General features: G+C 34.3%; 1 protein-coding gene and 2 pseudogenes across 9 annotated transcripts in view; 1 reads left to right on the top strand and 2 right to left on the bottom strand.

Moving 5' to 3' along the window:
- The window catches only part of FANCC (Fanconi anemia complementation group C), a 236,060-nt gene that overhangs the window by 105,409 nt on the left and 107,613 nt on the right, over positions 1 to 23,038 (bottom strand). The gene's annotated exons all lie outside the window — the stretch shown is intronic.
- LOC102885361 lies at positions 9,637 to 10,621 on the bottom strand (annotated as a pseudogene).
- LOC112485408 lies at positions 11,086 to 11,204 on the top strand (annotated as a pseudogene).

Below are 23,038 nucleotides of genomic sequence, written 5' to 3'. Positions count from 1 at the left end.
TATTGGCAGCAAAACAGACACATGGACCAGTGGAACAGAATCGAGAGTCCAGAAGTAAACTCATATTAAATGGGCAAATAATTTTTGACATATAGCCAAGTGGAGAAAGGAATGCCTCTTCAATAAATGGTGCTGGGAAAACTGGAAAGCCATCTGCAAAACAATGAAACTAGACTGTTGTCTATCACCACACACCAAAATTAACTCAAAATGGATTAAGGATCTGAATATAAGACCTGAAACAATAAAATGCATAGAAGAAAACAGGAACTAAACTCAAGGACCTTGGACTTAAAGAGGATTTTATGAATTTGATCTCAAAGGCAAAGGAAGTAAAAGCAAAAATAAATGAATGGGACTACATCAAACTAAAAAGCTTCTGCACAGCAAAAGAAATTGTCGACGAGGTAGAGACAATCATCTGAATGGAAAAATAAATTTGCAGCAATGCCTCTGATAAGGGCCTAAAATCCAAAATATACAAAGAACTCGTATGACTCAATAACAATAAAAATACAAACGATCCAGTCAAAAAATGGGCAGAGGATCTGAATAGACACTTCTCCCTAGAGGACATACAAATAGCCACCAAATATATAAGAAGATGCTCAACATCACAGCTATTAGGGAAATCCAAATCAAAACCACAATGAGATACCATCTCACACCTGTTAGAATAGTTATAATTAACAGGACAAGTAATAACAAATGTTGGAGAGGATGTGGAGAAATAGGAACTCTCATGCATTGCTGGTGGGACTGCAAATTGGTACAGCCACTACGGAAAACAGTATGGAGGTTCCTCAAAAAACTAAGAATCGATCTCTCATATGATCCAGCAATCCCTCTACTGGGTATTTACCCGCAAAGACTTGAAAACTCATATGTGAAAAGGTATTTGCGCACCGATGTTCATAGTAGCATTATTCACAGTGGCCAGGACATGAAAGCAACCGAAGTGTCCTACAATAGATGACTGGATAAAAAAGCTGTGCTTCATATATACAATGGAATATTACTCAGCCATAAGAGACGAAATATTGCCATTTGCAACGACATGGATGGACCTCAAGATAATCATGCTAAATAAGCGAAAGAAGCCAGACAGAAAAAGTTGAAAATCAAATGATATTACTTATATGTGGGATATAAACCTAAAAGCAACAAATGAACAGGACGAACAGACACTCATGGACATGGACTATGGACTAGTGGTCACCAGAGAGGAGGGAGGACAAACAAACAGAGACTCACGGACATGGACTATAGACTAGTGTTTACCAGAAGGTAGAGAGTGGGCAGGAAGGGGGAGGTAAACAAGGTAAAAGGGGTCAAATACGTGGTGACAGAAAGAAATCTAACTATGGGAGCTGAACACACAGTGTAAATATATATATGCCTTACTGTTAATGTGTACACCTGAAACTTGTTGGATTTTGTTAACCAACGTCAACATAAAAAAAAAAAGTAAAAAAATAAATAATAAATAATTTAAAAATAAATAAATAAGTTATGGAAGTTATTATTGATGGCCCTCTCCCTCATCCTGCCACCCTGCTTCTATGTCATCAACATTAACACCTGCAGATTATATTTACAAACAAAATCTGAAATACATTTGCTTTCCTCTATCACCTGGTAACCATTCTAGTTCAAGCCCCCTTAATACCTTGCCTGGCCTACTGCTGCAACTCGCTTCCACTCTGGCCTGTTCCAGATGGCAGCCAACTGAAGATTACAACCCGAAATTTCTGTTTCTAGACATATACCAGGAGAAACTCTAGCACATGTAACTAGGAAACGTGTACAGAAATATTCAGAGCCATCATCCAGTGTATAACAGCAAAAACCTAGAAATATGAAATATTCCACAGAAGTAAAAATGTTCTATAGCTACATGTAACACCGATAAACCTAAACAAAAAATTGAGCAAACAAGCAGACTACATGTCATTATATTTACATGAAATTTAAAAAACATGACAAATTAAATTATATATTGTTTATGACTAAATCAACATGTAGTCAATTGTATTATAAAGAAAAACAACAATAAAAAGAAAATTCAAGATGAGAGAAAGAATATTGCTAATGCTGGATGGTACATATAAGTGTTTGTTATGATTCTTTAAATTGCATAATGATATACATGAATAAAAAACAAGGGATGCGTCAATTAAAATGGTAAGAAAAATATAAGATTTAGAGGAATAAATCTTAATCAAATCAAAAACTCAGTTCCCTGATATGATTTCCACATATATTAATATGCTACTGACAGTGAGCTCTTTATGTCAAGTACTGCTCTAAAAACTTGACACACACATCCAAAAACATTCTCATACACCTCACACATAATCACTTAAGCCTTCCAACAATCCTAAGAGGTGTAAAATTATTTTCCCTTTGCAGATACGAAACTGTAATTCTGAGAAGTTATGTGACTTGTCCAAGGTAACACCAACTTAGTAAGTGGTAGACCCAGGATGTGAATTCAGGCAGTTGTGTTAGAGAGTACCTGTATGTAATCATTCCAAACTACTCAGTCCTGAACTGATATAATTCTTTTAGATTTGATGTAGATACAACAATACTTTAAATTTAACAACCTTAACAAGTAGCAATTATTACAGAACAAAGACTCTTAAAACATTTCATGTACATTCTGTAAACTCTTACAATTTATATGCTATTAGGACAGATGGAGCTTTGTAACCTGAAAATGTTAATTATACAGAGGTCAAGTAGCATATTAATATAAATGCTCAACGATAAAATTGACTTGGAAAATTTTTGAACCCTTATTAATTTGTTCAAAGGTTTTTAAAGCACTCCAATTGTCTTCAGCACTTCTAATCCTAGCAAGCTATTGCATTTACTCCCCTGCTACCAAAAACTAGAGAACTGGACAAATTTTTTAAGACACCTACCCATAGGTAGCACAAGACTGTGATCCCTAAAAGTAGAAAAAACAATAAAGTGAGTCCCATTATCAGCCTGGCTTTCTAACTGGATGCCTTCCAAACCACGGAGCAGGGAGAGCCATCACAAGCAGAGCACAGAAATCTCACTAAGGTAAGGAGATGGAGACTAGAGTTCAGAAAGACAAAGGCAGCTGGGATTTGAGGACAGAAAAGGGAGCTAGACAGAGAAAAAGCTCCAGACATCAACGTGGGGGTTTTGAGTCTTTGGTTGAATAATAATCTGTGCACATGCAGGGTAAAACTCCACAAAGGCAAAGAACAACTGCTAGAAAACAATAAGGTAAACAATTCTCGAAAATTATAAAACACTGGGAGACACTGCAATTTTGTGTTCCAGCAATCAGAGTAGACTCAGTGGTAGGACAAAAGAAGCCCTGCAGAAAGGCTACTGAAGACCTGCTCCACTGAAGTTTAAAAACAACCCTGGAAAGGTAGAAAGGGTGGACCTAATCTTCAAGGAATATACTGCCTGCCAAGATAAACTAAACAAAAAAGACGACGACATAGTAAAAATATTCAACACTGTAAAGTTCACAATATCTGGCATTAGGCTGAAAATGACAGATGATTAAAATAGCAAATAAAGACCTTAAACAGCTGATATTATATATTGCATGTATTTAAAGAAATACAAGGAGAGAACTGGACAGTTAAGAAAGAACCAAATTGAATTTGTGGAGATAAAGAATACACTATCTGAACTGAAAAATATGTTGAATGCAATTAAAGCAGATTCAACACTGCAAAAGATCTCACCGAAGTAAGAGACACAGCAACTGAAACTATCTAAAATGAAGCAGATAGAGAAGATAGGGGAAAATATGACAAGACCATCAGAGGTTTGAGGGAAAATGTCAAGTAGGTTCATATATACGTAACTAGAGTCCTAGAAAGAAGGGAAAGACAGAGACAAAAGTGTTTAAAGAAATGATGGCTTAACTCTTCCCAAATTTGAAGAAAACTATAAATGCAAATACAAGAAACTCAAAAAATCCCAACTGGGATGAACACAGAGAAAACCACACCATGACATATTGTAATCAATTTTCTAAAAATCTGTGATAAAGGAAATCTTAAAAGCAGCCAGGATGGAAAAGACAGAGATGAAAAAAGATAAAGATGACAACAGTCTTCTCAGAAACTACGAGACAGAATTCAATGAAATTACATCTTTAAAATACAAAGAACAAACAACCTGTCAAAATAGAATTCTATACTCAGTGAAAATGTCACTCAAAAATGAAGATGAAATGAAGCCTCTTTCAGACAATCAAAAGCTGAGAGAGTTCTCAACAGCAGGCATACACTCCAAGCAATGTTAAAAGTAGTTCTTCAAGAGGAAGGAAAAGGATATCAAATGGGAATGTACATCTACACAAAAATATAAAGAGTGCTGGCAATGGCAAATATATGCATGAATATGAAAGATTTTCTTCCTCTATTTTTCAATTTTAGTTTTAGCAAGACTGCTTAAAGCAAAATAAATAATGTATTATGGGTTTCTAAAAATTTTTGAAGTAAAATATACAATATAAAAAAGCTGGGATAGGAAAAATGGATGTAAACTGCTGTGAGGTTCTAATACTACACATATATAGTATATACTATACTATTAAGTAATACAGACAGTCCTATATGATACAAAACATGAATATTATAAATTCTAGAGCTGTGCTGCCCAATACGGTAACCACTAACCACATGTGAAAAATGAGAACTTGAAACATTTGTCTGAGTTAAGGTTTGCTGTAAATATAAGTTATACACTGAATTTTAAAGATTTAGTATGGAGAAGAAGAATAAAACTCTCATTTTTCACATTGATTATGAATTAAAATAATATTTTGGTTTTATTTTTTATTGTGTTAAATAAAAATACTTTTACAATTACTTTTATCCCTTTTTAATTTTTAATGTAGCTACTGGAAAATTAAATTTATGTTTGGGGCACACAATTTGGCTCCCATTATATTTTTCTTGGATATGCTGTCCTAAAGCAACCACTATAAGATAAAATCAAAAGGTATAGCTATTAAGCTAATAGTGAAGATGAAATAAAACTAATTTTTTAACAAGTTAGAAATATAGGGGAAAAAAAGAACAAATTTAAAAAACGACAAAAAGCAAAATGCTAGCTAGATATAGCAGTCTTAAAACGTGGTTCTGAATACCTTTGATAAGTCTTCACATTCACAGGTGGGGTTTGTCTTCTTCCCTTGAATCTGGGGGAGGGTTTGTGACTGTTCCTACTAAAAGAGGACAGCGAAAATGACACTGTGATTTCCAAGAGTAGGTTATAAAGAGTATGTAGCTTCTGCCTGGTTCTCTTGAAGACATTCTCTTGAAACCCAGCCACCATGCTATGAGGAAACCAAGAAGCCCCACGCAGAGGACACGTGTAGATGGGTTCCAGCTAATAGCCCCAGTTGATGTACCAGCTGACAGCCAACAAAAATCCTCAACATGATTTCAATCCCAAGTCATTCAGTCCAGTATTCAAGTTTTCCCACCTGAGGCCTCTGACAACAAGGAGCAGAGAAAGCCATCCCCTACATGTTTTTTCTGAGTTTCTGATGGTCAGAATAAAAAAAAAAAAGCATTAAAATGATTATTGTTTTATGCCACTGATTTTGGGGTGGCTTTTTACTTAGCAATAGCAATTGGTATTAAAAATTTTAATTCAGCACACCAATAATTACATTAAGTAGAAATCCATGAAAAGGCAGCAGTTGTCAGAATAGATAAAAACCAAGAACCAACTACCTATATGCTACCTACAAGAAACCCACTGTAAATATAAGGACACAAAGAGACTAAAAGTAAAATGATGGTAAAGAATATAACATGCAAACAATCAAAATAAGCTAGGGTGTTTTTTGTTTTTCTTTTTAATATGAGACAAAGTAAATTTTAGAAAAAGTATTTCCAGGAAAAAGAGATACATTTCATTAATAATAAAAGAGGAGATTCATCAAAAAGATGTAACAATTCCAAATGTGTTTGTGCCCAATAACAAAGCTTCAAAATAAATGAAACAAAAAATGATAGAATTGAAAATAGAAATCAGTAACTCACAATTATAATTAGAGACTTTAACATATTTGTTAGTAACTGATGAACAGAAAATCAGTAAGGCTATAGAAGACTTGAACAACATGATTATTGGGAGTCAATTCTCCATGAATCTCTTGCATTTCTGAACATTTTGTGAGCAGAGATACTGACTGCCTTTGTGAAAGAATATCTTTTCAAGAATATCTGTAGAGCAAACAGCTCCAGAAAAGAGATAAGGATCTCAATCGAAGGCAAAAGGCAGGTTTACTGTTCAATATAACACGTGTCCCTCCAGGGTAAAAAAGAAGTTTATTTGCAGTCTATTATAGGATATCTGAACTGGAAGGTACTTCAGCTGTGACGCAAACCCATGTATAACCAGTATTTATCTAGGACTCTCTGCATTTCTCCAATGAGACATGAGAGATAAAGTGAATAGACACAAAAATCAAAATTTGTTGTGCTGTGAGTAATAAAGTCCTCTGTCTTTGACTAAGGAATTCTATGTTTTCTCCCAGCAGGCATAAAACAACGGCATAATAACTTGTTTTTAAGAAGGAAACAACCTCAGACCCTTCACAGTCTTCAACACATACCAACCACCATGATGGCCCAACTGATATCTAGAGATTACCCCATCCAGTGTTATTTTCAAGTTTACATAAAACAGTTACCAAGACAGACCAAAATCACAGCTATAAAACATGTCTCAGAAAATTGAACAGAACTGAAATAGTACATATATTTCCTCAGACACAACAGAATTAAATGATACATCACTAACAGAAAGATATCTGAAAAATATTCAAATATTTGGATATTTAACAACACATGTCTAAATAACCAAGGAGTCAAAGAAAAAGTGACAAGGGAAAATTAGGAAATACTTTGAAGATAATTAAAATGAAAAAAAAATATATATATATATCAAAATTCAGGAGAAGCAACCAAAGCAGTGATTAGGGGAAAATTTACAGCTTTAAGCTTTATGTTAAAAGTGAAGAAAGGTCTCAGGTCAAGTATTTAAGTTCCAACTTAAGAGCTAAGGGAAAAAATCCAATTAAATTCGAAGTAAGTGAAAGAAAATAAATAATAAATGTAAGAAGAGAAATAAAATAAATAGAAAAATGCACAAACAAGAGAGAAAAATCAATGAGGCCAAAACCCAGTTTTAGGAAAAAAAAAAGAAATTTGTAAATTTGTTAAACTCAAGCTATGTTCATGGGGAAAAAAATGGAAGATACAAGTTTTAAAGTCAGAAATGAAAATAAGGACCTCACTACATATCCTACAGATACTAAAAGCATTACAAAGAAATATTATGTCAATAAAGATGGAATGGATAAATTTCTTGAAAGACAAAACTTACAAAAATTGATTCAAGAAGAATCTTTATAAAATTTACCTAATAAAGAAAATGAACCCATAATTTTAAAACTTCCCACAAAAAAAATTTCAGAATCAGATAGTTTCATTAGTGATACGAATCATTTAAAAAAATATTATTCTTACATATAATTAGAAAATAAAGCTGAATTACTCTGATATCAAAACCAACAGACAATATAAAAAACTCCAAATCAATATTTCTCATGAATGTAGATGCAAAATTCCTTAACACAATTTTAACAAGTAGAAAGCAGCAATACATAAAAAAGAGAACATTATATCACTAACTGAGGTTTATCCCAATAATTACTGGTGAAATTAACAATCTAAAAATCAATAAATGTAATTTGCTATACTAGCATTAGGAAAGAAAAATCATATGATCATCTCCAAAGATGCATAAATAGAATTTTAAAATATTCAATATTTGATAGAGTAATGTCAGCAAAATGACAGACTACTAAGTTCCAGACCCTCATCCTCCCCACCATGTTAATATCAAGAACTACAGGCTAACTAAAACAGCTTTGTGGTAGCTCTGAAAAGCAGTCACGGATCTGCAGCAACTAAGCAAATATCCAATCAAGAAAGAGTCACACTCAAAACAGTAGGAAATTTCATGGCATTGTTGCTTGCACTTGCCCCACCAACCTCTCCCTGGTGAAGCTCGAAGGAAGTGGCCCAATTTCTAGCACCCTCCTCCTTGACAGTAGGAAAAAAGTGAAACTTATCTGCAATATTCTGGCATGTCTGTGGGCTGCCCCAGGAACTGATTTCTATATTGCCTGACTTAGAGCTCAGTTGCAAATGGTGGCACAGCCTGGATTTCAGGTTGGAAACCACAAAAGGTAGTAGAGAGTGCTATGGTATGTGAAAACTACAGGGAACTGAAGACCTACAGATGCCTACAGATAGAATTACAGACAGAAAAAAAAAGGAATAGAAACTTCAAGAGTGAAAAAGTAAGAGTGAGACTCACAATGAAATTAAGACATCTTAAAAGAGCTATGTAGACTGACAAATTGGGAAAAAGTAAATGTACGGACCCAGGAAAAATGTACTCAGAAAAGGCTCAAGAAGACCTTAAGCCTTCATGACAGGTTAACTGGTAAAGGTATTCCCCTACACAGAGGAAATCTGTAAAGACTGAGATGGTGGTTTTCAAATGACAAATTTTCAACAAACATAATAAAGCAGACAAAGAAAAAGGGAAATATGACTAATTAAATAGAACAATATAAATTTCCAAACCTACCCTAGGAAAACACACACTTTGAACTTACTAGACAAAGATATAAAACAACTTTTTTTTTTAGTTTTTGTCTGTTTAATTCATTATCATCTGTGCCTACAGTAGTGCCTAGGCTCATGATAGGTACCAATATTTGTTGAATAAACAAAATTGTATTTACCAATGTCCAGGAGAGCACCTGCACATGATAGCCCTGAATAAATGTTTGCCAAGAAAAATAAGTAAATGCAACATCCTAAGGTATTTTATAGAGAACCATGAAAATAACAGCAGTAAGCATTCAACATTTATCTTAATAACAATGCTATCAGGAAAAATTATGTGCCCTGTTTTACAGAGGAGAAAAGAGAGGCAGTTTCATAACTTGTTCAAAACAGAGCTTGAGCATTTCACCACCATGTTCTGGGGTCACGCGCAAAGATGTAACAGCAAGGGGCACTGAACAAGGGTGTTCATAGAGACAGAATATTTGCTGAACAAGAGAATAGAGTCCAGGCAACGAGATCTTCTTTAAATACTGAACCCCATTACTCTTTAGACTCTAGAGTGCTGTTGACCTATAGTGGGCATGGGGATTCAGAGATAAAGATCCAATGATAGCTGTAATGAGTTATTCAGAAGGGCATAGAATGTTGTCAGGGCAGAATATTATGGGCACAAGAGAATACTTTCAGAATAAAATGTCATTGGAGTGTAGAACCTCCTTGTGTACAAAGCACAGAAAGACCTAGAACATTGGCAATGAATAAATATCTGAAGGAGTATAGGACCAGATGTCATCAAGGATGGTCCGATCGCAGGACATAGATAATTATTGGAATGAGTGGAGGTATTTAGGTAAAACATTTAGATGGTGATCTGGGTTTATGGTGAAACAAGAGACCTGGGATATGTCTGGGTTGGGATATTTAGGGGACTGGGATGTTTCAGGTACATAACATCTGGGAGACTATAGTGCTAGCCATGACTGAGTGCTTTTGAAACACAGAATGTCAGCTGGGATGGGATATTTTGAGAACATAGGTCACTGGTTCCAGTGGCACACTCTGAGAAGGGCAGAGAATGGTAAACTGAGTATGGAGGGCATGATAGGAGGAAGGAGGCAGGTAAGTCAACCCAACTTTTACTGTGGGCTCTTCTCCATTTCTGCTCCTGGGTTTTGTTTTCAGATTGTTTCTCAGATCCACAAAACATATTGAGACTCAGGTATAAACACCAGGGTGTTTGGGCTGCCCAAATGAGAAGTCTCTACAGGAGAAGATGCCACAAAGCATTCCATCACAGTGGGTGGGCCATCAAAGTCGGCCCCACAGGAGTCCTTGCCATCTTCTTTTGTGCCAGCACACAGTGGGTTTGCTGTGATCTTCCTCAGGTAGACATGATGACACTCATCAGAGCATAGCTGGATGTTGGCACATTGTAAGGTTTGGGAGTAACTCACCTGGGGGCTGGTGGTGGTACCCGAGCCAGACACCTGACAGCAGGTGGAAGCGGGGAGGCAGTCACTGTAGGAGAGGGGTAGGACATGGATGCGGCTCATGAGCTGCACCAGGGACCATCACTCCAGAAGTATGATATTGTGGTTATGGCTTAGGTGAGTGAGACTGCTCTGGTACTAAAGATGGGTGATAAAACAGACTACCTCCCTCACCTGCTCTCCAGCCTCCACATGACCCAGGGCATGCTTGCCAAGGTAAACTCTGCACCTATCCTTCATATAGTGTGCTGCAGTGAGGATCCATCTGGGGTAGATCAGGACTCCCTTACAGAGCAGCCATCCCTATACTAGTAGGGCTGTCTGCCAGGGCTGAGAGTGGGGGAAGCAGATGTAGCCACCCAGGAGAAGCCCACTGGTTCCACTGAGAATCTTGGGATACTCCTGAGAGATACCATCTGATGAAGCCACATTCAGGAAGGCAATCACTACATCCAGGGACCACATGGCAGCTCTGAGTTTGGGGGGCAGCGAAGGGAGCTCATATGAAATTACTGAGTCAGAGGAACAAAGAAAAATAATAATAAGAGAAGGAAGCCTAAGAGACTTATAGATACCACAAAGCGCACCAATATATGAGTTATGGGACTGCCAGAAGAAGAATGAGAGAAAGTAACAGAGTTTATCTGAAGAAATAACAGCTGAAAACTTCCCAAGTCTGAAGAAAGAACTGGACATCCAAACGCAAGAAGCTCAAAGGACTCCAACTAGGATGAACTAAAAGTGGTCCCCACTGAGATTAATAACAGTCAAACTGTCAAAAGTCAAACACAGAAGAGAAACCCTTCAAAGCGGTAAGAAAAAAGCAACTTGTCACAAATAAGAAAGCTACCATAAAATTATCAGCGGATTACTCAGCAGAACATTACAGGCCACAAAGGGATGGATGATACATTCAGAGTGATGAAGAAGTCTATAGCCATGCTACCCTGAACAAGCCCAATCCCGTCTGATCTCGGAAGCTAAGCAGGGTCAGGCCTGGTTAGTACTTGGATGGGAGACCACCTAGGAAGACCAGGTGCTGTAGGTGTACAAAAATGAAAAAATTAGGGATTGTAAGCTGATAAGGTCCTTGCAATCTGTGAGGTCAACCAAGGGTTGCCACACCTAAAAAAGAAAATAAATAAATAAAATATCCCTAAAAAAAAAAAACCCCAAAAAACAAAAAAGAGTGATGAAGAAAAAACTACCAACCAAGATTACTGTATTTGGCAAATACATTCTTCAAAAATGAAAGAGAAATTAAGACGTCCCAGATAAATAAAAGCTGAGGAAATTTATGACCTACAAGAAATAGAGGGAGTCCTTCAAGTTGAACTGAAAGACTACTGGACAGAAACACAAAGCCATATGAAAATATGACATTCTCCAGTAAAAAAATAGAATCTTCTATTATTGTATCCGAGGTACATAAATTCGTTTTAATTATTGTACTAAATTTAAAAGACCAAAGCATAAAAAGTGTAAATCTAAGTTACTAAGTATATAATATAAACATGTTATTTGTGACATCTATAACATAAAGTGGAGCAGCAGAGCTATAAAGAACTTTTTTATGTGATTGAAGTAAAGTTGATTTCAGTTAAATTCAGTTTATCAGTCTAAAATAGACTCCATGAAGAAAATATCTATAGAATCTACACAAATGGAAATGAGAAGGGAATCAAAATATGTCATTACAAAAAAGAAATCAACTAAATGCAAAGGAGAAAGTAAGAGACCAAAAAAAGGGACAAAAACTGTATGACGCACAAAAAACAAAACCATAATGGAGATAGTCCATGTTTTTGGATTGGAAGAATCAACATAGTTAAAATGACCTTATTACATAAAGCATTATACAGATTTAATGCAATCCCCATCAAAATCCCACCGGCATTTTTAAAGAAATAGAATAAAAAAATCATCAGATATATATGGACGCACGAAAGACTCCAAATTGCCAAAGCCATCCTAAGAAAAAAAAAGAGGCATCACTCTGCCCAACTTCAAATTATATTACAAAGCGACAATAATCAAAACGACATGGTATTGGCAGCAAAACACACACACAAACCAGTGGAACAGAATCGAGAGTGCAAAAGTAAACCCATATTTATAGGGGCAAATAATTTTTGACAAAAAAGCCAAAACATACAGTGGAGAAAGGAAAGCCTCTTCAGTAAATGGTGCTGGGAAAACTGGAAAGCCATTTGCAAAACAATGAAACTAGACTGTTGTCTATCACCACACACCAAAATTAATCAAAATGGATTAAGGACCTAAATATAAGATCTGAAACAATAAAATGCATAGAAGAACACATAGGAACTAAATTCAAGGACCTTGGACTTAAAGAGGATTTTATGAATTTGACCTCAAAGGCAAGGGAAGTAAAAGCAAAAATAAATGAATGAGACTACATCAAACTAAAAAGCTTCTGCTCAGCAAAAGAAATCATCAACAAGGTAAAGAGACAACCGTCTGAGTGGGAAAATACATTTGCAACCAACACCTCCAATAAAAGCCTAATATCCAAAATATACAAAGAACTCATATGACTCGTTAACAACAAAAAAAGCAAATGATCCAATCAAAAAATGAGCAGAGGATCTGAACTTCTCCCTAAAGGACATACAAATGGCCAAGAAATATATGAGAAGATACTCAACATCGCTAGCTATTAGGGAAATGCAAATCAAAACCACAATGAGATACCATCTCACACCTGTTAGAATAGCTATAATTAACAAGACAAGTAATAACAAATGTTGGAGAGGAAAGATGCAGAGAAAAAGGACTCCTCACACACTGCTGGTGGGACTGCAAATTGGTACAGTCACCATGGAAAACAGTATGGATACTCCTCAAAAAACTAAGAAAACTATGAACACCAATGTTCATAGTAGCCTTATTCACAGTGGCCAGGACACAGAAGCAACTGAAGTATCCTACGATAGATGACTGGATAAAGAAGCTGTGCTACATATATACAATGGAATATTGTTACTCAGCCATAAGAAGAGATGAAATACTGCCATTTGCAACGACATGGATGGACCTCAAGATAATCATGCTAAGCGAAAGAAGCCAGACAGAAAAAGTTGAAAATCAAATGATATCACTCATATGTGGGATATAAACCTAAAAGCAACAGATGAACAGGACAAACAAACAGACACTCATGGACTATAGACTAGTGGTTACCAGAGGGTAGGTGGTGGGGGATACTAAGGGGATATGTAGATGGTTAAAGGGGGTCAGATATAGGGAGGTAGGGGGAGGGTGAAGTGGGTAAAGGGGATCAAATATATGGTAGCTGAAGGAAACTGGACTTTGGGTGGTAAACACACAATAGAATATATAGATGTCAAATTATAATGTACACCTGAAAATTATATAATTGTATTAACCAATGTTACCCCAATAAATTTAATGAAACAATAAATAAAAAATAAAACAAAAAAACATAATGGCAATACAATACGGTCCTTCTCTATGAGTAATTACTATAAATGTAAATAGATTAAACTCCCTAATCAAAAGACGTAGATTATTACAATAGGTAAAAACAAATAGGATTCAACTATATGCTGTCTGCAAGGGACTCTCTTTAGATTTAAGGACAGGTACAAGTTTAAAGTAAAGGGATGGAGAAAGATTTTTCATGCAAACAATAAGCAAAAAAAAGCAGAGGTGGTAATACCACATTAGACAACATAAATTTTAAATCAAAAACTGGTACAAGAGACAAAGAAGGACATTATGTAATAATAAAAGGGACAATTCACCAAAAAGACAGCAATTGTAAAAATATAAGCATCAAACATTAGAGCTTCTGGATACATGAAACAAGCTAACACTGACAGAATTAAAGGGTGAAATAGACAGCTCTACAATAATAGTAGGATATTCCAACATCTCAGTTTCAATAATGGACAGAATAACAAACATAAAATCATTATGGAAACAGAAGACCTGAAAAACATTATCCACTAATGGCACCGAAGAGACATATACAGAACATTCCATCAGACAATAGAAGAAAACACATTTTTTTCAAATTCACATGGAACATTCTCCAGAATAACCCATACATTATGCTAGAAGACAAGCCTTAATAAATTTTAAAAGCCTTAAGTCACAAAATATATTTTTTTCCAATCATAATGTAATGAAACTAAAAATCAACAGTAAGAGAAAAACTGGAAAATCCACAATATGTGGAAATTAAACACACTCAACTAAAAGTTCAAAGAAATCTCAAGGGAAATTAGAAAATATCTTGAGAGAAATGAAAATGAAAACAAAACATGAAAACTTATGAGATGCAAGAAAAGAAGTGATAAGAGGAATATTGTTAAGAAAGATCTTAGCAACCTAACTTTAAATCTTAAGAAACTAGAAAAGAACAAACTAATTCAAAGTTACCAGAAAGAAATAATAAACATTATAGGAGAGATAAACAAAATAGAGAATAGAAAAATAGACAAAAATCAACGTAACCTAGAGTTAGTTCTTTGAAGAGAACAAAGGGTAAAAAATGATAAACTGTTGCCTTAATTGAATAAGAAAAAAAGAGATAAGACTCATATATCACAATCAGAAATGAAACAGGAGTTATAAGAAAGGACCACAAACAACTGTATAATAACAAATTGGATGATGCAGATGAAATGAACAAATTCTTAAAAAAACACAACCTACCAAGACTGAATCATGAAGAAATTTAAAAATCTAAATAGACCAATAACTAGTAAGGAGATATTCCGAATAAGCAATCAAATATCTACCAACAAGAAAAGCCCAGGACTAGATGATTTCACTGGAGAATTCTACCAAATATTTAAAGAAGGATTAACACCAATCCTTCTCAATCACTTCCAAAAAATTGAAGAGAACACTTACTAAATCATTCTATGAGGACCAGTATTATCCTGATACCAAATCTAGATAAAGGCACTATTTAAAAAAACTATAAACTAACATCTCTGATGAATATTGATGTAAAAATCTTCAAAAAAAAAAATTCCTAACAAACCAAATTCAATAACACATTAAAAGGGTTAAACACCATGACTAAGTAGGATTTATTCCTCAAATGCAAAGATGATTCATCATACAAAACTCAATCAGCAAAATAAACTATATTAACAAAATGAAGAAAAAAACACATGATCATGTGAATTGATACAGAAAAACTATTTGACAAAATTCAACATCCTTTCATGATAAAAAAAAAAAGCACTCAACAAACTAGGAATATAAGGAAACAACTATATAATAAAGGCCATATGTGAAAGGTCCACAGCTAATATCATACCTGATGACAAAAAACTAAAGTTTTCCCTCTAATATCAGGAACAAGGCAGGGATGACCTCTTTTACTACTTCTATCCAACAAAGTACTGAAAGTTCTAGCCCGAGCTGTTAGGTAGAAGAGAGAAAAAAAAAGGCATCCAACCTTGAAAGGAAGGAGTAAAATTAGCTTTGATCACAGATGACATGACTTTACATGTAAAAAACCTAATGACTTCTCACACAAAAAAGTGTTAGAACTAATAAATGATTTCAGCAAAGCTGCAGTATACAAAATCAACACACAAGTTAACTGTTTCTATATAAAAATGATTGTCCCCCAAAATGAGAAAACAATTCTATTTAAAATAGCATCAAAAAGAATAAAAATACTTGGACATAAATTTAGCCAAAGAGAGGAAAGAGTTATAAACTAAAAACGACAATACGGTACTGAAAGAAATTAAGGAAGACACCAATAAATGAAAACACATCCCATAATCATGGATTGGAAGACTTAATACTATTGTCAATACTACCCAAAGCAATCTACAAATCCAACGCAATCCCTATCAAAATCACAGTGGTATATTCTGTGATAACATAAAATCTACCCTAAATTTCAAATTGAATCTCAAAGGCCTCCAAATAGCCAACACAATCCTGAAAACAAAGAGCAAAGTTAGAGGTCTCACACTTCCTGATTTCAAAAACTAACTATAACTTGCAGTAATCAAAACATTATGGTATGATAATCTTCGTTCCTTCAGTTATATGCAATAAAAGCCTGTAGTCCAGTGTGGTAATAAATGTAACCAAAAGCTGAACTTCATATCTTAGTTTTCCTGTAGTATGAAACCTTATCTTAAATGACAATCAGAAGATAAAGCATATGACATCTACATTTCCTGTATATCACCATAGTGTACAAAGAGTAAAGAGCATCAGCTCTACTGAAGAAACCCTAGGTCTACACCACAAATAATCTTGTAATTACAATTAAAATGTAATTTACCAATTAACTGAGGGCATTTGGGGGCCTACAACAAATCTTATAGTAGTGACGTCAATCTCTTATTGCAGGGATTAGAAAAAAACAAACCTCTACCCTTAACCTCACAACCATATAAACAAATTCCAAATAGATCATATATCTAAAAGCTAACACTACAAAACTTTTGGAAGAAAACATAGAAGAAACTCTTTGCAAACTTGGTACAGGCAAAAATTTTCTAGGACACAAAAAGTTTAAATCATAAAAGAAAAAAATTGACAAAGATTTCATTAAAATTTATACCTTACATACTTTGAAATATACTATAAGAAAATGAAAAGGCAAGCCACAAATGGAATGAATACTTTATTTAAATCTATGTATATCTCGCAAAGGAACAGTATCTGGAATATTTAAAAAGTAGTCTTATACTTCAATAAAAAGGCAATTTTTTAAATGGGCAAAACATTTGAATAGACATTTCTCAAAAGAAAACATAAAAGATGCTCTAACATCGAATCATCTGAGAAATTCGTCATAAAACCACACACAAAAAAATCAGTATACACACGAGAACGACTAAAACACAAAAAGTCTAACAATACTCTGTGTTGGTAAACACGTGGAGCTACTAGAAGTCTCATACACTGCTGGTGATGATGTAAACCACTTAGCAGTTTCTTTATTTTTTTTTTTTAATTAATTTTTGTTATGGTGACATTGGTTAACAAAATCCAGTAAGTTTCAGGTGTACAATTTAACAGTAAGGCATATATATATTGCATTGTGTGAGGCAGTTTCTTATCATACAATCCAGCAATCCAATCCTAAGCATCCAAGAGAAACGAAAATGTATGATTAAACAAAATTTGTACAAATATGTTCACAGCAACTTATTAATAGCCCAAAATTAGAAGCAATCTAAACTGCTATCAATGGATAAATGAATAAACAAATTGGCATACTGAACATGGAAATATTCCTCAACAATAAAAAGGAATCAACTACTAAGATGAGCTACAACATAGATAAATCTCAAAAACATTATACTTAATGAAAGAAACCAGGCAAGAGTATGTACTATATTACTCTGCTTACATGAATTATAGAAAAGAAAAGAGTAATCTATAGTGACAGAACACAGAACAGAAGTTAACTAAGGCCAGGGCTGAGAGAATGATTGACTTTCAAAGGGCAATAGAGAACTTATTGTGATGACAAAAGCTTTATTTCTTTTAAATTTCTTGGGGTTACATTGGTTAATAACATTATATAAATTTCAGGTGTACAATGTTATAATACAACAACTGTATACTCTATTGTTTGCTCACCACCCAAATTCTAGTCTACCTTCATCATCTTGTATTTGACACTCTTTACAAACTTTTTCATTACCACCATTCTGTTGTCTGTATTCATGAGTTTTGTTTGCTCATTTGTTTTACATCCCATACATATGAGTGAAATCATGATTCTTGTCTTTTGTCTAATTTATTTCACTTAGCATAATACTCTCAAGATCCATACGTGTTATCACAAATGGCAATATTTCATCATTTTTATGGCTAAGTAGTATGCCATTGTATACAGGTTCCATGCCTTTATCCAGTCATCCGTCAAAGAACATGTGAGATGTTTCCATGACTGTTGGAAATAATGCTGCAATGAACACGAATACATGTATCTTCAAAAATGAATGTTTTCTAATTCTTCAGGTAGACACCCAGAAGGAGGATTGCTGGTTCATATGGTAGCTCTGTTTTTAATTTTTTTGAGAAACCTCCATACTGTTTTCCATAGTGGCTACATTAATTTATATTTCCACCAGCAGTGTACAAGGGTTCCCTTTCTACACATTGTTTCTAACACTTGTTATTTCTTATATTGATAACTGTTCTAATGGATGTAAGGTGGTATATCTCATTGGGTTCTATTTGCATTTTCATTATAGCTAGTGATTTTGAGCATTTTTCCATATATCTGTTGGCCATCTGTATATCTTACCTGGAAAAATATCTGTTTAGGTCCTCTGCCCATTTTTTAAATTGGATTGTTTCTTTTTTGTTGTTGAGTTGTATGAGTTTTCTATATATTTCTATATATATATATTAGCCCCTTATCAGTAGTATCATTTGTAAATATCTTCTCCCATTTGTTGGTTGCCTTTTAGTTTTGTTGATGGTTTCTTTTGCTATGCAGAAGCTTGATTTGATATAGTCCCATTCATTTATTTTTGTTTTTACTTCCCTTGCATCTGGGGTCAAGTTCACAAAGATCTCTCTGAAACTAAGATCTATAAGTTTAGTGCCTATGTTTTCTTCTATGTGTCTTACTGTTTCAAGTCTTATATTCAAGTCTGATGCATTTTGTGTTAACTTTTGTGTATGGTGTCAGAGAGCAATCTACTTTCATTCTTTTGTACTTGACTTTCTAGTCTTCCCAGCACCATTTATTGAAGAGACAGACAATTTTGGCTCTTTTGTCAAAAATTAGTTGTATGCATATATAAATACGCACAAACATACATATATACACGTATACTTATGAGTTTATCTCTGGGTTCTCAACTCTGTTCCTTCAGTTTGTGTGTGTGTTTTGCTGTCAGTATCATACTGTTTTGATTGCTGTAGTACAGTTTGAAGTCAAGGAGTGTGATGTCCACGGCTTTGTTCTTTTTTCTTAGGATTGCTTTGACTATTTGGGTCTTTCGTGGTTCCATACAAACTTGAGGATTTTTTGTTCTACTTCTGTGAAAAATGCCATTGGGATTTTGATGGGGGTTATACTAAATGTATATATCACTCTAGATAATATTTTAACAATGTTAATTCTTCTAATCCATGAACACGAAATATCTTTCCTCTTCTTTCTGTCTTGTTCAATTTTTTTCAGCAATGTCTTGTACTTTTCAGTGTACAAGTCATTCACCTCCTATGTTGTTTGTTCCTGGGTGTTTTATCCTTTTTACTGCATTTGTAAATGAGATTTTTTTCTTCAATTCTCTTTGATATTTTGTTGTTGGCATATAGTAATGCAGCAGATTTTTGTACATTGATTTTGTATCCTGCAACTTTACTGTATTTGTTTGTTGTTTCTAATAGTCTCTTGGTGGAATCTTTAGGGTTTTCTATATACAAAATAATGTCATCTGCAAATAATGACAGTTTTACTTCTTCATTCACAATGTGGATGCTTTTTATTTCTTTTTCTGGCCTGACTCCTCTGTCTAAGACTTCCAATATGATGTTGAATAACAGTGGTGATAGTGGGCATCCTCATCTTGTTCCTGATCTGAGAGGAAAAACTTTGTTTTTCACCATTAAGATACTAGCTGAGGGTCTGTCATAAATGGCCTTTATTATGTTGAGGTTCTTTCCTTCTGTACCCATTTTATTAAGTGTTTTAATCATAAATGGATGTTGTATCTTGTCAAATGCTTTTTCTGCATCTACTGATATGACCATATAATTTCTGTTTTACTTTGTTAATTGGTATATCACATTGATTGATTTGTAGACACTGAACCATTCTTGCATCTCTGGAATGAACCCCATTGATGGTGAAGTATTATCTTTTTAATGTATTGCATTCAATTTACTAGTATTTTGTTTAGGATTTTTACATCTATGTTCATCAGAGATATTGGCTTGTAATTTTCTTTTTTTGCATTGTCCTTGCCAAGTTTTGGAATCAGGGTAATAATGTCAGCTTTATAAAATAAATTAAGAAGTATTCCATCTTCTTCAATTTTTTGGAAGAGTTTGAGAAAAATGGGTATTAATTGTATTGAGTGTTTGGGGTAATTCACCAGTGAAGCGATCTCGTCCCAGACTTTGTTTTTTGGGAGGTTTTTGATTACTGTTTCAATTTCATGACTAGTGACAGGTCTATTTAGGTTTTCCAATCTTCATGGTTCAGAGTGATTATTGATACATGAAGATTTACTATAACTATTTTATCTTTTGTTTTCTCTGTATCTCCATTGTTTCTTTTCCCTTGTGTTTGAAATGTTTTAGTTCTTGATTACAGCGGAGGATACAAGGAGGTATACATTTGTCAAAACTATCAAATTGTACACTTTAAAGGGTACATTTTATTAAATGTAAAATTTGCCTCCATAAAGTTGATTTTTAAAAGATATTACAATCACGATAATACATTATCATAATTCTATGTAATAAAGTCAACAAATTAAAAGAAAAATCAAAAAGAAAAATCTACCAAATCTATCCCACTATCCTAACAAAGCTTTTTTCTGTGTTCTCTTCCAATCTTAGCCAATGCATATATATTTTGCACAGCTGTTAGTTATCATTTTGTATAAACAATTTCACATCCAACTTTTTATTTATGTTACACACATTTTTCACATTATTTCACAGGCTATACAAAATGACATATATAATTTGGTTAGTTGCTAATGCCTAACCATTTGGGTTGCTTCCCATTCTTTCCAATTATAAAAATTATAATAGTGAGTATCATGTATAAAGATCCTTTCTTAATTTGAATATTGCTTGGGATAAAATCCTAAGAACCATCAACTCACTTTTTCACCCCATATTTTTTCTTTTTCATTTTAAAAGTTGTATTAAAGTGCTAGGGCAGCTGTAATAAAGTACCACGAACTGAGTGGCTTAAACCACAGATATTTATTGTCTCACAGTTCTAGATGCTAAAGGTATGAAATCAAGGTGTCATCAGGGTTGGTTCCTTCTGAGGATGTGAAAAATATTTGTTCTATGCCTCTCTCTGGCTTCTGGTGGGTCCCTGGCTATCTTTGGCATTCTTTGGCTTGTAGAAATATCACTAGATCTCTGACTTCACTTTCACATAATGTTGTCCCTGTGTGCATGTCTCAGGCCAAATTTTCCCTTTTTATAAGGACACCAGTCATTTTGAATTACAGACCTAATCTACTCCAGGTGACCTCATCTTAACTAATTACGTGTGCAATAATCCCATTTACAAAGAAGGTCAATATACTAAGATACTAGGGTTTAGGACTTTAACATATGAATTTCAGCACAATTCAACCCCAAACAGAAGTTATACTTGTTATGAAAAACTCAAAAAGCAGAAAAAATTATAATGAATATGTGAAGGCCCTTATCAGTCTTTACCAAGCTTTTCCACAGAAGTAATCACTATTAACACCTTCACTTAGTAACATTTGAATAACACTTTGGCCTCCCATAAACAGCAGTTGGTGCTGCTATACCAGAGACTAAATCTAGTATGGCAATTTTTATTTACTACAACTGATAGATGGGTAGTCTCCAAACACATAAACATTTAAACTCTTTTTTCACTTGAAGAGTCTCTGTGGGGTACCTGGAGAATCTCAGAATCATAGAATCACAGATTCCAGTGCTAAAAAGCCTTAGAGATAGCTTGGCTTAACTTTAGCTGGTGATAATATATATTTTGAGTGATTTTGGAGTCATACATAGGTCCAAAATGGTTTGCCATTTACTGGCTCATAAATTACTCCTCTAAGTTCTTTCACCTATAAAACAGGGTAATATTACCTACCTGCATGGATCTGTGAATATTTAATAAGGTAATACCACCAAGGCACATACTGAGCACTCAATTAACAGTAGCACTATCCATTTAAAATTTTTTTAAATGTAAATTGTCATAAAAAACACATAAGATTTAACATTACAACCATTTTTACCTATAATACAGTTCAGTAGTGTTAAATATATTTACAATGTTGTGCAACAGATCTCCCGAACTTTTTCTTCTTCCAAAACTGAAGCTCTGTGACCATTAAACAGTCTCCCTCTTCAACGGCCCTTGCTTTACTTTGTTTCAATGAATTTAATTAACTAAGATACCTCATATAAGTAGAATCATATTTGTAATTCTTTTTTAAAGATATGTAAATGAGAATATGTAAGTTTTAAAAGATCTCACTAGCAGAGCCAGAATGAAACTGGATTTTCTGATTCTTAATAGGGTACCTCGACTGAGGTTATTTTTTAGTTCCAGGTGAAGTATAAAAGCCTTATAATTGCCAGAATTTTTACAAGTACTGTTTATGTCTACCATAGAGTGAAACTCTATTTAAAACACAAAGCTTTTAAAAGACCTAGAAATCAAGATTTGTGGGTTTAAATATGCCTGGTTCTTTTGCCATGCTACTAATTTATAGAAACTCCAATGTTGTCAGTACTAAACAGAACCAGAACTGATAGAAACAACAGTCAAACTAACACAAAGTATAACAATCTCAAAGTCAAAAAGAGTAAGCCAGTTATATTTACCAGCTCACAGTGCCTGGATCCTGGGAGGGATGGATGTCAGCCCCTTAAAGAAACGCACATGTGGTCTGAGCAACAACTGAACTTCAAAACAGATGTAGAGATCATACTGCCACATGTAAGGCAGACATCGACACAGCCCTTACCAGTGGCTATTCACTAAGAAATGTCCCCCACTATAGACATTACTGTTTAAATTTACTTTTCACAGGGATTTATCCCTAAAAGGCCCAAGGAGCATTAGCCAAGCAATTTAGATTGTGGTGTCCTATGTGTGCCTATGTCTTAGAAACATATATTTGTAAGTCACAAGCCTAAAAA

The sequence above is a fragment of the Pteropus alecto genome, unplaced genomic scaffold (assembly GCF_000325575.1).
Source record: "Pteropus alecto unplaced genomic scaffold, ASM32557v1 scaffold138, whole genome shotgun sequence".
Lineage (NCBI taxonomy): Eukaryota > Metazoa > Chordata > Mammalia > Chiroptera > Pteropodidae > Pteropus > Pteropus alecto.
Note: the sequence above shows the minus strand (reverse complement) of the source record. Positions and strands in the feature narration are given on the sequence as shown.